Raw genomic sequence first — 8,409 nt, 5'->3', positions numbered from 1 at the left:
CCTATTGGGGAATAAGTTCAGTGGGACCTAGTGGCTGTGTTCACATTTAATGCTAAGCCAGAAAATATGAATTCCTACTTTGCTTCTGCCTTCTGCAAGTGGGGAAACCAAACCACAAAGTGGTTGGCTTAGTATGTCATCCAAACCAGGAATCATAGTTGTTTCCCACAAACAAACCATGGTTGCCATGACTTCAAGTTGGCTAGTGGTCATGATTTGTTTGAGTTCAAATGTCACAGGAAACCAGACCCTCCATGGTTTATTTTCCTGAAGCAGGAATGCCTGTATCAGTGCCTAGCTTGAAGTTTAATCCATAGTGGTTTAATAAACTTTATTTTCTGGCTTCACATTACATGCAAACACAGCCTGTGGAACCTGATTCCAAGTAAACATGCAGAGAAGTGAGAAGTTGACAGGTTTGTAAAGACCATTGGAAATCATTAAGGAATTGAAACATACCTTCAGTTCACACAAATAGGCAAATATTCTAAGCAAAGTATTAGTACAAAGTTTTTGCATCCCTCAGGTGCATGCATGTACTTTTTTATGGGGTGAGGTGAAGGGGTTGGTGCTACACGCTTGCTTAATGTGGCATTTGGTGGCTTACAAAAAGAACTTGCACAAGTTATACCAACTGTCAAACAAAATTGGAAGCTGAAAATTTGCATCTCTTACTGACATTACACATTGGTGAATGCAATGTTAATGTGACTTACCAGCTTTTATCTTGATCACCAGGACTCAAATGGCATTCCTATGTCCTTATGTCATAGAATTGCTTTAATAGCTGAAAATTCTAATTTTTTATTTTCACTACTGTAAGGCACTCCAGTTTCCCTGTAGTGTGAGATACTGAGTGAGCAAGGTTAGATCATTTTGTAATTTTACACATTTTTTCTGTTTGGGAAACACAGGTAGGAAAGAGGCACAATTTTTCAATCTAGTCAATAGGCTATCAAAGGGATGTAGAGGTTTTTTGGAAGTGATCTTGGTCCATGCTATTTTCCATATGGCAAGTGTTCTATCACCAGTTGGGAGTTTAAAAAAATATTTTATTAAAGTTTGTAAAAGAATACAAAGATTAATATCAGATATCTTTTTATCAGGGTAAAAAACTAATCTAAATAAAAACAGACCAAAAAAAAAAAAAGGGGGGGGGGAAGAACTCCTAACTTCTCAGGAGTTAGGTACCAATTTTACATCATTTTGTTATCACCAGTTGGGAGTTTAAAAAAATATTTTATTAAAGTTTGTAAAAGAATACAAAGATTAATATCAGATATCTTTTTATCAGGGTAAAAAACTAATCTAAATAAAAACAGACCAAAAAAAAGGGGGGGGGGGAGAACTCCTAACTTCTCAGGAGTTAGGTACCAATTTTACATCATTTTGTAATAACTCTCTTTTAAATCACAACACAATGTGTATTTTAACCATTTAGTCCACATTTGTTCCTGTTTCATCTGTATATTAGAACCATTTATTTTGCCCATTTAATCATGCATTATTTAACTTGTTTTTCTTGCATTTCAAATTTCAACTAAGTTTATATATTTCTGCAGTAACATGTTTGTCATCTGTACGCAATTGTATTTCAATATCTGTCTTTTTTTGTTCTATACCAAAAGTCTTATTATCCAACTTAAATATTTCTGTTAATTGTAAATGAGAAAACAGTTGGAGGTCATAACCTTTCACAGTTTACTGTCCCCTTGTTTTAATTGTACAGTCTCCTTGATTCCACATTTTTCTCTCTACTGTCCTGTATTGGGGAGACCACGTCATTCCAGTCTCCCATAAGGCACAAATTTTCATATGAAAAATCCATCAACCTGTCCACAAGTTCTTTATAAAATACAGATTTCTCTTCATTTGGGGCATAAATGCCTACAACCAAAGTTTCAGTCTCTTAGATATTAATTTTCGCCCCAACATATCTACCTTGTTCATCGGAAAATACCAGTTTGAGGCAAAATCAGGAATGTATATATAGAACTCCATTTTTTCTTCAGTCCTGCAGGGATAGACTCCTCACTTATTTTCTTTTAATCAAATATTTTATATCCCTTTTCTTGATATGTGTCTCTTTTGAACAAATTAGATTCAGTTTCACTTGTTTTGAAACCAATAACTTTTTTCTCTTTTGAGGAGCATTTGCTCCATTTATATTTCACATTAAATATTTGAAATCCACATCTGGGCAGATTATTTTGTCAAGTCTGTACTTACAGCTCCCAGTTCTGTTCCTTCAGTCTCATCTATTTGCATAACTGCCACACCTAGTTTAAATTTCTCTTGCTTTCTGTACTGAATCCAGTCAATATCTGTGTTGTTTAAAGGTGAAAGTCACTCCCTCTGGTGTGTTCCATCTAAATTGGATTCTTTTCTGCGTACGTTTACTTGACTTTCTTTTATGCGGTGTCTTCTGTGGGATTTCTTTCAGTACAATCACATCTATATTGTCAATTTTCAACCTAGTCTCAAAATGCTGCTGCAGGACTTTGTCTCTAATTTTCTTTCTAACAGATTGGACCAGAATATCTCTTGGCACCTTTCTTAGCTTTGCAAAACGTGAATTACTTCTGTAGATTTTGTCTGTTTCTGCCTCCAAATCATCCATAGTCTTTTCCAAAAAGCATGCCAGGGAATTAATGACTTTAACCCTAATATCTTCACCCTTCTCTTCAGGAATTGTTCTAAATCATAGGTAGAACTCTTTGTCTCTCAATTCTAATAATGCCAAATTATCCAAATATCTTTCTTTCTATCTCTCTGTCTGACTTCCCAGAATTTCCACTTTATCATTTAATTGCTTCGTTTCTCCAGACAGTTGCATATAAAAGGCTTCTATTTTATTAACAGCCCCTTCGTAATCATGTCAAATGTTCACCTATTTTTTAATTCAAAATGTCCGTGTCCTTTTAAATTGCCTTTATGATTTCATTTTTAATTTCATCTCTGCTTTAAGAGATTTTGCCTGTTTCAGCACCATCTGCTGTATGTAGAAGAGTCTGTTCCATGTCTTATCAGATGATAGTGAAATAGTGATAAATAGTGTGTATGTTGAAAATGTCAAAGAAGCAGCAACATTATTTGTTTTCAGTAGAGGAGACTCCTCACTCACATGGAGGTTGCATTCCGGGCCCCGCACACATAAGTAAGATGCTTGTTTTCTGTCTCCCCCACTTTTGCTTGGAAGGGTAAGAGGGGAGCAAGGGGCAGCGGAGACCCTCTTCCTCCCTTCTCGCCCTCAATCTCACTAGGAAGGGCAGGAAAGCTGTGCAACTCAGCCGGCTGCAAGAAACAACTTCCCTCCCATCAGCTGTTGAGCGGACGAGCAGAGCGCGGCAGCAGAGAGCGCTCCCGCCTGCCATTGTGGAACCAAGGACGGCGCGTGGTTGGCTCACATGGAAATCAATGGCAGAAGGACAACACATTAAGGGGGAAAGCTGCCATGAAATGAATCTGAAAAATCCTAGAATGAAATGACAGAAATTGTGGCATCAAGGAAGCCATTTTATTTGTATACCACTTTCCAGAGTTAAAACCATGCTCAAGGTGGCTTACAACATACAGTACACCCACAACTTATGTGCATTTGTGCACATTCAGCTTTACATGTGGGGCAAAAAAATAAAAAAGGGGATGGGATTTGGGGGGAAATGACTTTGACATTGCAGCCCACCATTGAACCCAATGTGTTTTTGGTATACACTATTTTGGCTTTAGGCGCAAGACCCTGGAATGTAACTCCCACATAAGTTGTGGGTTTATTGTATTAAAAAAACACCTAACTACAGACATACCAAAAGTAGTCATAAACAATAAACAAAACATCAAAAATTACACAACCAAATTGAACAATTTCCACATAAATGATAAGATCCAAAATAAAGATACAAAAAATTAACAGAAACAAGAGCAGCATCCCACCCCTAGCACCACACAGCCCACTAAGCAACACCCCAGGCTAAAAGTCTGTTCAAGGCCAGGCCAGGTGGGAAAAGACCTGCAAGGCAGGAAGCAGGTCTTCCAGGACTCTCAGCTAAGTTCCATAACTACAGGTTGGGTGAATGCACTGCATGATTCATGAGTCAGCAAGAAGCAGGGCTGGAAAATGACGCTAATGTTGATGCTAACCTTTCTGCCTAGCAGGGCTTTTTTGGAGTCAGAACTCTCTGGAACGCTGTTCCGGCATAAACTTGCCCGCTGCACCTCTGGTTCACAAGAAGACCCTCCCTGGAGTGCAAAGGGGACATCCTCTGGACTCCAGAGAGGGTGTTCTTGTGAGCCAGAGGTGCAGTGGAGCTTTGATGAGGCTCTTCAGCCTCCCTGCGCATCTGCCCTGCAAAACACCCTGTCCCTCCTGCTTGTGTGTGCAAGCCAGAGAGGCAGGGCTGCTCTGTGCACTGGCAGAGCTGATGCATGTATGGTAAATGGGCAGTCCCCTGGACTCCTAGTACAAAGGTCTGCTTGCGATGAGTTCCTGCACCTTTTTTCCCCTAGAAAAAAGCCCTGCTGTCTAGTATGTCTGTTTCATACTAGTAGGTAGGACTTTCTCCTTGAGGAAATAGGTGTTACCCTTAGAAAGATCAGGTCCAAGGGTCATGACATGTATGTGGAAAATGCCCAAAGATTCCTCTGCTGCTAAGAATGCACAAAATGAATTGGCTCCCATAATGAACTAAACAGATGCTATAATGTGTCACTCCACAAGGTGGAAGCATTTTTCTTTTTTCCTGCATTAGTAATAAATGTGCACTAAAAGAATGTCAGTTACCTTTCAGTTTAACACAGTTGGTCAAACTGCCAGAAAGGAACAAGCCCACTGATAGTATTACAAATAAAGAATAGTAGCATCTTGAATGTTGTGTTCCATGTTGGACTGAAAAATAGTTGGGGGACTATGTCTCCCACTTGTTTTGGCTTCTGGGAGCTACATCTAATGGAGGACTGCCTTTTCTGCAATACTTGTATGCACAAGATGGCTAGGAACCAGAATAGGCTCCCTTTTCCTTCCCATCCCTTAGATGTTAATCCAGGTCATGTAAACAATTGCCCTCCAATATTAGCAGGTCTAGGTAAAGTTGAGGGTTAGAATTGGATCAAACTCATAAATTCATGGGTTAAGCAAAGTTTGGTTAAAAGTATGCCAAGTGCAGTTGCATTAAAGTTTAGGATCACAAGCCCAGGCAGCTCGCCTAGTTTGGGGACTGGCCATTGACAGACAAAGGTGTTGATTGTTGGTCACCAACACATCAAATGTGTTATTGGGTGTCCACACAACAGGAGTTGCCAAGGTTACCATGGGAGGTTAAGGTGTAGAAGTCCAGTTTCCACAAGTAGGAAGACAGTCCCACTTTGCTGTAGTGGAGTGTAAGGAAACGCTGCCTGGGGCAGGGGCACAGGGAGGGGGGAATAGTGTAGCTCCTTTCATAAAGCTCCTGCTGTAGCTCCTTTCATAAAGCGAACCCAGGGCGCACCTGGGAGCAGAACTGCAGCCAGGCACGAGGAAGGGGCACAGCTTCCCTGCAGAGGCGGCCTCCGCCCCTGGGTTGGGAGCCTGCTGTAGGAGTCTTTGGTTGTGGCCCCTCAAAAATTGCACGCAGGGCCACGCCCCCCTCCTACTACAGCACTGCCACTTTGGAAAGAATATTGTTCATTTATACTGAGCTTGAAATTGTGGAATATAAGAAAACAACTTTCAGGGCGAGGGTGGGAAGGTGATCTTTTATAGTATAAGAAATATATCCCACACCTCTATAGGACAATGTGTGAAAGTGTTGGATTAAGGCTTCTATATTGACCTCTTTTGGGACAAAAGGGAGGGCCACAGCTAGTGGAAGAGGAGGAGAATCTCGTGCTACCAGTGTGAGCCAATATGTTACTAGGTCTGCTGAAATCCAGTGGATGGACACAGTCATAGGAGCCAATTCCTAGGGGCTGAGCCCCACCTCCCAAGTCGATGGTCACTGCCATTCAAATAGTATGTGTGTGTGTGTGTGTGTTGTGTCATGTGATTGATTATGCAGGCCAGGGCTTACCTGGACCCCCCAATATTTTATTCAAGTTAGCACTCCTGGATGCAGTCCTGGGTCACACACATCAGGCTTAGCAGGATCAGGGTGCTCGTTCAGGGAAGGTAAACAGTGTTTCTGTGCGCTCTGACTTTCATCACAGTGTTCCGTTGTGCCACAAGCAGTATAGTCATGCTGGCTGCATAACCTGGAAAAGCTGTCTGAGGACAAATGCCTGCTCCCTCGGCCTGAAAAGTGAGATGAGCACCGCACCCCATAGTCAAATTCAATGGGACTTAATCATCCAGAGGTCCTTTACCTTTATCTCTGGTATGTACAGTTTGGAACTGGGATACCAAAATGTTGTTTCACTTCATATATATTCAATTGATCACTGCACTTTACAGAGAAGGAATCGGGTCTTTAGTGTGGCACAGTCTCTGATTGCTTGCAAAAAGCCATGGAGAGGAGGGCACTTAGGTGGCTGTGAGGAGGCCAGGACTTTCAGTCTTGGCAACTGATCCATGGGGCAAAAGCTACCAGGAATGAGGTGCTGTAATCATTAGGCCTGGCACCCTGCCAAGTCTGTGCAGATTGTGTTCTAGCTCACAAAGAGTTAACTCCAGCTTGCACACTGTGATTTATTACCAGCTCACTCCTGACAGTAATACAAAGTGTATTAAAAAAATATATCAAAAAATCCAGTCAATACTCTGGCCTCCCCTTCCCTTAAACGTTATAGAGTTTCAACCAACTGTAAAGGTAACCCATAGACTTTAGGCCTTCTTATGGGCCGTTAGGAATCTTTCAAATACTTGTACCAATGCATATTTCCAAACACACATCAGTGTGTAAGAAATAATTGGAAGGACCACGCAAGACTGGATTGACAAAGACACTGACCTGGCTATTGCCAGCCTCTGTGTAAGAGATTTTCTGGCAGCTCTGCCCCCTCCCCCAAGGCCCCAGAGTGACAACTGCTGCGGCTTTTGACGAAACCTTTATGTCTTGTGAGCAGTGCAGGGGAAGCACTACCAAATGCATGAAAGAGAGTATAGCCATTACCAATGGCAAAAGCCTGGAGAAGCCTAAGGCAGCGTTGGAGCATTGATGACAGGCAACTGTCTTCGTGATGGTGATGTGATCCTCCTCCTGCTTATTTTCAGGAGAAGGGAAAACTGCAAATTGTGCTTTTCAGAGGTCAGATACACATCTTGGCCTGGGTGGGGGGCAGGGATGGATTGTCTTGAAAATAATTTTTATTCTGGAAGAGGGGAGGCGGGCTTAGTGTGGCTTTCCTATCGTGGAAGGGGGTGGCTGCTGGAGACGGAGGGAGGTGCGGGGAGGAGCCGTGTGGGAAGAAGGAGGGATCAGGATCAGCTGCGCGGCTCTCTTTGATGTGGGGGGGGGCAGGCACTATTGGGAGGTGAAGTTGAGGCGCACGGGCTATACAGGGGCTGCAGCGTGAGATAGACAATGATGCTTCCCCCCCTCCCTCAAGTTGCTGTGGAAAGAAAATGCCCTCTTCCTCCTAGTTCTTTCCCCACCTTTTGAGGTCCAGCCTAGCTGTGTTACTCGAAAGTAAGCCACTGTCCCCCTCCCCACGGAACTCTTCGTCTGGTAAAGGGGGGATTGGACATTTCGGGGTGTGTAGACTTCCCGCCTGCGCCAAGGGCCCTGGGAGGGGGCTAATGTGGGGGTAATGATTTATTATTATTTTTCTCATCATAATAATTTATTATTTATACCCCGCCCATCTGGCTGGGCATACCCAGCCAAATATGATATGTTTAAGTTGAAGAATGACAATGGGAGAGTGTGGTAGATCACTGCCAGTTTTTGATACTCGATAGTAGATTGAGGGACATGGGTGGCGCTGTGGGTTAAAGCCTCAGCGCCTAGGACTTGCCGATCGAAAGGTCGGCGGTTCGAATCCCCATGGCGGGGTGCGCTCCTGTCGTTCGGTCCCAGCGCCTGCCAACCTAGCAGTTCGAAAGCACCTTCGGGTGCAAGTAGATAAATAGGGACCGCTTACCAGCGGGAAGGTAAACGCCGTTCCGTGTGCTGCGCTGGCTCGCCAATTGCAGCTTGTCACGCTGGCCACGTGACCCGGAAGTGTCTGCGGACAGCGCTGGCTCCCGGCCTATAGAGTGAGATGAGCGCACAACCCTAGAGTCTGGCAAGACTGGCCCGTACGGGCAGGGGTACCTTTACCTTTACCTTTAGTAGATTGCAGGCTGCTGGCAGTTGGACATGCCTGCTTTAGAGCTTCTCTTGGAAGAGATTTTGACAGAGCTACAGATTATGGTGAAAAAGCATACCGTATTTTTCGCTCTATAGGACGCACTTATTCCCCTCCAAAAATGAAGGGGAAATGTGTGTGCGTCCTATG

Source organism: Podarcis muralis, chromosome 5 (genome assembly GCF_964188315.1).
Source record: "Podarcis muralis chromosome 5, rPodMur119.hap1.1, whole genome shotgun sequence".
NCBI classification, from domain to species: domain Eukaryota; kingdom Metazoa; phylum Chordata; class Lepidosauria; order Squamata; family Lacertidae; genus Podarcis; species Podarcis muralis.
Note: the sequence above shows the minus strand (reverse complement) of the source record.